This window comes from Aplidium turbinatum, chromosome 5, assembly GCF_918807975.1.
Source record: "Aplidium turbinatum chromosome 5, kaAplTurb1.1, whole genome shotgun sequence".
Lineage (NCBI taxonomy): Eukaryota > Metazoa > Chordata > Ascidiacea > Aplousobranchia > Polyclinidae > Aplidium > Aplidium turbinatum.
This window is the reverse complement of record NC_137476.1, coordinates 11,505,335-11,514,590: the sequence shown is the minus strand read 5'-3', so window position 1 is coordinate 11,514,590 and position 9,256 is coordinate 11,505,335.

Genomic DNA, 9,256 nt, shown 5'->3' with positions numbered 1-9,256 from the left:
TTTTTCTTGTGATAACTTAAACTTTACCAATTGTACAGATTCTCAGCAATTTACTTTATACAATAAAATTATTAAACGTTCGCAAATTGAAAGAGTATGTCTTGCTTTATGCACATGAAAAGTTTCAAGTTTATATCTTATCTACAAAACTGGCAATCGTCGTTCAAACGTAGCCGCTCGTCGACACTTTTTTCCAATGCGTTGTAAAGGCGAATCGATCCTTATTCAGTATACGCCACCCCCTGTTTGCAGTGATCGGTAAATAGTGCTTCAAGTAAACTTGCTGTAGTTTTCTTGTTTCTGCTCGGATTTTAACAATTTTGCCATCGTTGGAAAGAACGATTATATATCTACCCGAATCAATTAAACAGTAGCACAAAGTAAGTACTAGATTTATCTTGTGATAACTTAAATTTCACCAACTTGTACCGACTCTCAGCAATTTAACTTTAATAATAAAATCATTAATGTTTTACAAATTGAAAGAGTATGTCTTGCTTTATTTACATGAAAAGTTTCAGGTTTATATCTCATCTACCAAACGAGCAATCGTTGTTCAAACTTAACCGCCTAGCGAAGTTTTTTTCAATGCATTGCAAAGGCGAATCGATCCTTATTCAGTAAACGCCACCCCCTGTTTGCAGTGATGTCACACGCGTGCTAAACGGGGGTTGCAACCCCCAACCCCCCCTTGGCTGCAGAACTGGTAGGAAGGCTATGAGCTACCCTCCAAACCTTCCCAATTCAAAGGGTTTAAATTGTGTTGCGTGTTCTTTGAACTGGACGAATGACAAAAACGGCTAGCATCTTGCTCTTTTCCTAGATGTGAGATGTATCAGTGTTGTCCATATACCAACAACGATTGCTCGCTTTATAGATAAGACATGAACCTGAACTTTTCAGTTGCATAAAGCAAGACCTACACTTTCAATTTGCTAAGGTTTAATGATTTTATTGCAAAAATAAATTGCTGAGAATCGGTACAAATTGGTGAAGTTTAAGTTATCACAAGAAAAAGATGGTACTTGTTTTGGATTTGTAGCCAATTGATTCGTGTAGATGTATGATCCTCCTTTCCAACGATGGCAAAATTGTTAAAATCCGAGCAGAAACGAGAAAACTACCGCAACTTTAATGTATGCACTATTTACCGATCACTGCAAACAGGGGGTGGCGTATACTGAATAAGGATCGATTCGCCTTTGCAATGCATTGAAAAAAACTTCGCTGGGCGGTTAAGTTTGAACAACGTTTGCTCGTTTGGTAGATGAGATATAAACCTGAAACTTTTCAGGTGCATAAGGCAAGACATACTCTTTCCATTTACAAAACATTAATGATTTTATTGTAAAAATTAAATTGCTGAGAATCGGTGCAACTTGGTGAAGTTTAAGTTATCACAAGATAAATCTAGTACTTACTTTGTGCTTCAATTTAATTGATTCGGGTAGATATTTAATCGTGCTTTCCAACGATGGCAAAATTGTTAAAATCCGAGCAGAAACGAGAAAACGACAGCAAGTTTAGTGGAAGCACTATTTACCGATCACTGCAAACAGGGGGTGGCGTATACTGAATAAGGATCGATTCGCCTTTGCAATGCATTGAAAAAAAACTTCGCTAGGCGGTTAAGTTTGAACGACGATTGCTCGTTTGGTAGATAAGATATAAACCTGAAACTTTTCAGGTGCATAAAGCAAGACATACTCTTTCAATTTGCAAAGGATTAATGATTTTATTGTAAAAATTAAATTGCTGAGAATCGGTGCAAATTGGTGAAGTTTAATTTATCACAAGATAAAGTTAGTACTAACTTTGTGCTTGCATTTAATTGAATCAGGTAGATGTATAATCGTTCTTTCCAAGGATGGCAAAATTGTTAAAATCTGAGCAGAAATGAGAAAGCTACAGCACTTTCAGTGGAAGCACTATTTAATGATCACTGCAAACAGGGGGTGGCGTATACTGAATGAGGATCGATTCGCCTTTACAATGCATTGGAAAAAAGCTTCGCTGGGCGGTTAAGTTTGAACGACGATTGCTTGTTTGGTAGATGAGATATAAATCTGAAACTTTTGAGGTGCATAAAGCAAGACATACTCTTTCCATTTGTAAAAAATTAATGATTTTATTGTAAAAATAAGATGCTAAGAATTGGTACAAGTTGGTGAAGTTTAAGTTATCACAAGATAAATCTAGGACTTATTTTTTGCTATTGTTTAATTGATTGCGGTAGATATATGATTGTGCTTTCCAACGATGGCAAAATTGTTAAAATCCGAGCAGAAACAAGAAAACTACAGCAAGTTTACTTGAAGCACTATTTACCGATCACTGCAAACAGGGGGTGGCGTATACTGAATAAGGATCGATTCGCCTTTACAATGCATTGAAAAAAAGCTTTGCTGGGCGGTTAAGTTTGAACAATGATTGCTTGTTTGGTAGATAAGATATAAACCTGAAACTTTTCAGGTGCATTAAGCAAGACATACTCTTTCAATTTGCAAAAAATTAATGATTTTATTGTATAAAGTAAATTGCTGAGAATTGGTATAAGTTGGTGAAGTTTAAGTTATTACAAGATATATCTAGTACTTGTTATGGATTTTTAGCTAATGGATTCGTGTAGATGTATGATCGTGCTTTCCAACGATGGCAAAATTGTTAAAATCCGAGCAGAAACAAGAAAACTGCAGCAAGTTTAGTTGAAGCACTATTTACCGATCACAGCAAACAAGGGGTGGCGTATACTGAATAAGGATCGATTCGCCTTTGCAATGCATTGAAAAAAAGCTTCGCTGGGCGGTTAAGTTTGAACAACGATTGCTCGTTCGGTAGATAAGATATAAACCTGAAATTCTTCAGGTGAATAAAGCAAGACATACTCTTTTAATTTGTAAAAAATTAATGATTTTATTGTAAAAATTAAATTGCTGAGAATCGGTACAAATTGGTGAAGTTTAAGTTATCACAAGATATACCTAGTACTTACTTTGTGCTACTGTTTAATTGATTCGGGTAGATATGTAATCGTGCTTTCCAACGATGGCAAAATTGTTAAAATCCGAGCAGAAACGAGAAAACTATCGCAAGTTTAGTGGAAGCACTATTTACCGATCACAGCAAACAGGGGGTGGCTTATACTGAATAAGGATCGATTCGCCTTTACAACGCATTGGAAAAAAGTGTCGACGAGCGGCTACGTTTGAACGACGATTGCCAGTTTTGTAGATAAGATATAAACTTGAAACTTTTCATGTGCATAAAGCAAGACATACTCTTTTAATTTGCGAACGTTTAATAATTTTATTGTATAAAGTAAATTGCTGAGAATCTGTACAATTGGTAAAGTTTAAACTATCACAAGAAAAGGATGGTACTTGTTTTGGATTTGTAGCCAATTGATTCGTGTAGATGTATGATCGTGCTTTACAATCATGGCAAAATTGTTAAAATGCGAGCAGAAACGAGAAAACTACAGCAAGTTTAGTGGAAGCACTATTTACCGATCACTGCAAACAGGGGGTGGCGTATACTGAATAAGGATCGATTCGCCTTCACAATGCATTGGAAAAAGTGTCGCTGAGCGGCTACGTTTGAACGACGATTTCCCGTTTTATAGATAAGATATAAACCTGAAACTTTCCAGGTGCATAAAGCAAGACATATTCTTTTAGTTTGCGAAGATTTAATAATTTTATTGTGAAAATTAAGTAGCTGAGAATTGTTACAAGTTGGTGAAGTTTAAGTTATCACAAGATATATCTAGTACTTACTTTGTGCTACTGTTTAATTGATTCGGGTAGATATGTAATCGTGCTTTCCAACGATGGCAAAATTGTTAAAATCCGAGCAGAAACGAGAAAACTATCGCAAGTTTAGTGGAAGCACTATTTACCGATCACAGCAAACAGGGGGTGGCGTATACTGAATAAGGATCGATTCGCCTTTACAATGCATTGAAAAAAAGCTTCGCTGGGCGGTTAAGTTTGAACGACGATTGCTCGTTTGGTAGATGAGATATAAACCTGAAACTTTTCATGTGAATAAAGCAAGACATACTCTTTCAATTTGTAAAAAATTAATGATTTTATTACGGTATTAAAGTTAAATTGCTGAGAGTCGGTACAAGTTGGTGAAATTTAAGTTATCACAAGATAAATCTAGTACTTACTTTGTGCTACTGTTTAGTTGATTCGGGTAGATATATAATCGTTCTTTCCAACGATGGCAAAATTGTTAAAATCCGAGCAGAAACAAGAAAACTACAGCAAGTTTACTTGAAGCACTATTTACCGATCACAGCAAACAGGGGGTGGCGTATACTGAATAAGGATCGATTCGCCTTTACAACGCATTGGAAAAAAGTGTCGACGAGCGGCTACGTTTGAACGACGATTGCTCGTTTTATAGATAAGATATAAACCTGAAACTTTCCAGGTGCATAAAGCAAGACATATTCTTTTAATTTGCAAAGATTTAATAATTTTATTGTGAAAATTAAGTAGCTGAGAATTGTTACAAGTTGGTGAAGTTTAAGTTATCACAAGATATATCTAGTACGGTACTTACTTTGTGCTACTGTTTAATTGATTCGGGTAGATATGTAATCGTGCTTTCCAACGATGGCAAAATTGTTAAAATCCGAGCAGAAACGAGAAAACTATCGCAAGTTTAGTGGAAGCACTATTTACCGATCACAGCAAACAGGGGGTGGCTTATACTGAATAAGGATCGATTCGCCTTTACAACGCATTGGAAAAAAGTGTCGGCGAGCGGCTACGTTTGAACAACGATTGCCCCTGAAACTTTCCACGTGCATAAAGCAAGACATACTCTTTGCAGTTGCGTTAGATTGGTTATTTTATTGTAAAAATTAAAATGCGAAATTAGATAGCTACAACACATTTAGTTGCAAACGTTTCATATTTTTATTTTTAAAGTTTAATGGGTAAATTTTTAGTTGAATTGATGCAATTTGGTAAATTTTATGTCATTCTAGGTAGTAATATTCAACACTCGACGTTGGTTTAATGTTTTTATTGTAAAAACACAATAAAATTGTCAAAAAATCCATATCCATTCCGCTTTATCACCTCCATTCCGCCGCTTTTCACTTTCCTTTTTTTCACCCTCTCAATAATAGTTGCGTCCGTTTTGTGACGTCATGTTGACCAGGGTGGCGGATTCTATACTTGCACCGCAAATTGTCGTAGTATTTCAAAAGCCATACAAGATGGCGTTGCAAACAAACAGCACTACAAAAGCAGTAACCTTTTCCGAAAATAATATGTTTATCAAATCACTAATGAGATAGCTGTGCTGGCTTGCTATCATTGAGTTTTTGAAATCGAGGCGTTATTTTGCTTAGCCACTTGTCGGCTTCCAGCCGGTTTCGCTGTTTAGTTTTCAATACACACGGCGCTAAATTCAGTCTCACAAAGCCAAGTTGTTGCAAATGAAATCTGTTTTTGAATCACTAAATTTGAAACTGTGGGATACCCTTTGTACATGGAAGCCCGAAAGTGGATGTTTACAGAATCTTTGGGGTATTTGTCTTTGAAGGACGCAAAAGAAATTTACGATTTGCTGCTTCTGTCGTTATGTCCATAAACTGTTCTGCGACATGGATGGGAAGTTGAGGCAGATCGTTTCCAACAAATGGATCAATTATCCAATCATTTTGGCTATTAAGTGTTAGAGATTCTCCATAGTAGTAAACAAACTTTTTGGCAAACTGTTCCAGGCGTCCAATTATGGTTTGCTTAATATCAACTTCCTTGCCACAAATATATTGCGTTAGCTGAGGAAATATATCGTACTCATCTCTGGTGACATAACTTTTCCAAAATATGAGTTTTTTGTCGTAAGCAGAAACTTTGGCGGCGCGATCAATCACCGCTAAACTGTTGCCTTGCATAGATAAATTTAGAGAATTCAGAGAGTCAAATATATCGGCAAGGTAAGCAACTTTTGCGTTGAAATCTTCTTGCAAAAACTTCTCGGCTAATCTCACAAGTTCTGTTGCTTCAGGAAGATAGCAATCTCCTCCCACAAATTACAAACGCGCTTCAGGACACGACCTCGTGACAACCATCGCACTTCTGTGTGCAGCAGCAATGCTTGATAATAATCAGAATCCATGTCAGTGCACAAAGACGAAAACAAACGCCGATTTAGTGGACTTGTTTTGATGAAGTTTACACACTTCACAACATCATTCAACACTTCGGGCTGCTCTTAAGACAGCTTTTTGCAGCAAAGGCCTCACTGTGAAGAAAGCAATGAGTCCATACAGCACTTGGGGCTTTGTCTTTGATGCGTTTTACCACATCAGACTATGTGTGGCTCGACGTGTGCAAAAATTTGTCATGGTTTGTCCTACGTAGTGTTCGTGACATATAGTGCACGTTACAATGTATATCCCGTAATTTTGGAAAGTTAATTTATGTTTGAGAGTGAAATTTTTGTTGGGTTTACATTTAATAATAATATTAACAATAATAAAAACAAAAACTGTTAAAACTTCTTGCGCTACGATCATGCTACAAAGCTTTCCGATGTCTCGATATGAAACGCTTCATGACTTGTGTTTATATTTTCCAGTTTTGTGATCGATCTCTTCACGTTTCAATTTTTTTTATTGTTATTTTTTCGTCGAAGATACAATATGCCTGAAAAACAAGCGACCCAAAAAAATAATCAGGCAACCCAACTTTGGGTCGCGACCCATGTGTTGGGAACCACTGCACTACAGGGCATCGTGCTCTTGAAAAAACATTATATACATCTTTCCAATTTTGGCCTAGGCTGATCCATTTGTGGTGGCCTAATGATAAAAACAGAACACCAACATGTAGGCTGTCTGGTGGTGCTGCCATGTAGCTCAACAGCAACGTCAGTCCTTTACAAAAAGTTTGGTAACTTTTTTCCTGAACAGTTCTAGTGCAGCTGTTATTTTCGCAGCACGTGGCGGGCCGGATGAAATCAGTTCACGGGCCGGTTCTGGCCCGCGGGCCGTAGTTTGGTGACCCCTGATCCAGAGCATCGCTGAGTACTCTCTCCGCGGAAGTGAAGTGTTTGTGTTGTGTTGTTATACACAAATCGTCAGCGTATATGAAGCTTCTTGTACCAGGATGGATTGGTTGGTCGTTTGTATAAATGTTGTACAAGATGGGGGCTAAAACACTCCCTTGTGGTAGACCATTTTTCTGCTGTCTCCATCTGCTATTTTTACCACAAAAATAAACATAGAAACGGCGATTGCTAAGCAATGATTGTATCAGCTTAGTGAATCGAAAGTTCTCGGTGATATTGAGGATCTTTGATATAAGGAGACGATGGTTGACAGTGTCATACGCTGCAGATAGATCTACAAAGACAGCTCCTGTGACGGAACCCTCTTCAAACCCATTCTCTATGTGCTGTGTTAGATTCAAGAGTTGTCCTGTGCAGGATTTACCAGGTCGGAAACCTGCTTGTTCATTAATGAGTTGGTCTTCTATGAGAGGTTGCAATCGGTTTAATGTCAGCCTTTCAAACAACTTGAACAAATGACACAGCAAAGATATAGGACGAAAGCTTTTAGGGTCAGTTGGGTCTTTTCCTGGTTTCAACAATGCAATAATTTTGGCTTTTCTCCATAGCTTAGGAATTTGGTAAGAGCTGAGGCAGTTGTTGTAAAACTTTAGCAGCCATCCGAGAGCGATTGACCGAAATGTTTAATTTGTTCAGTCCGAATTCCATCTAATCCAGCAGATTTATCTTGTTTCAGAAATTCAATGCCCTTCTTCAGTTCTTCAATTGAGAAAGGAGATGTTAGACGAGAGTTGCGTTTATTTTGAGGTCTTATTAGCCGGGGTTTAGACTGCTTTTTCATGTTATTTTTGCTTTTGCCATTTAGAAGGAGTTGATGGGCAATTTGATTGGCAGATACAGTGTAGTGGTTGTCTGGTTTAGTGTAGTCAGCAATTTAATTGTTTTCCAGGCTTTCCGACTGCTATGAGACAGATCTGTGGATTCGATCATATCTTGCCACATTTTTCTCTTTTCGCTGGTGATAGCTGCCATCACGTTTTCTCCAGCTTCAACTGTAGAGTGAGAGAAAGGATCTGATTGGAACTTTTCTTTATAGTCTTCATAGAGGTCTGCTGAGTCTGAATTCAGACCAGGGATGTAACGTGTCCTACAGCCTCTAGGAATGTTTTTTCTTGACGCTCTTCATACAGCTTCTATGAAGTCAGGGTATTTATCTGATGACGTGTGTAAATTGGCGATGTGGAAGTCCAGATCTGAAGTAAATCCCTTCCAGTTAGCTTTTCGAAAGTTGTATCGTCGTTGATATGGGACATCCTTTGGAGTAACAACTGCCTTGATTCGGAGGCAGATTGGGCGATGTTGAGTATGTGGGATTGGATCCAATATGTGCTTCACACAGCCCATAGTGATGGAGTCACTTGCAAAGATGAGGTCCGGGTTTGAGCCTCGTTTCCATCTTCCGCTGTTAAAGGAAGGGGGTAACTTGGGATCATGTATGAGCTGCAAGTTATTATCGTCAGCCCATTTTTCAACAGCTTCTCCATCCTTAGTGGTGTTTCTATAGCCCCAGCTCGAGCTGTGGCTGTTGAAATCACCAATAAACAAGCCAGGCGTACTGCCATTTTGCACCATCAGATCGTTTGGTATGAAGGGTTCGTTTGGGGGCTTATAGACAGATGTTACGTCTATTCCATCGAGGTGGAGAGTCAGGCATTCGGTGTTATTGCTATCATCGGACGAAACTGAGTTAATGCGTGATCCAGATCTTACGTACATAGCACTGCCATGTTTCCCATGAGGGATTTCGTTGACGAGGTCCATTCCGGGTATTCTTGGCCTGTGGTGTGTAGCACTTCGGTGGGTTTCCTGTAGGCAGAGGACATTGCATTGATATTTCTTGCAGAGTTCAGCAAGGATGGCTGATTTTGCTGAAGAAAACCCTTCGATATTGGCCGAGATCACCGTTAGAGCAAGCCCTAAAAAGGGCTGGCTAGGCGTTAGAGTAGGCACGGTTGTCGTGTGACGTGGTGAAGACATTGGTTTCACTTCTAGTGCTTGTTAGCTCTGGTCCAAGTTACTTGTAGGGAAGGCCACGTAGAGGCTGTCTTCATCTTCCCCAATAATGTGATAAAAATAAATAAGCCAATGTGATAAAAGGTGGTTTTGCTTGCAGAACTCTGGTCGAGTTGTTTAATGAAGTAAGTATTTTCAGATAATT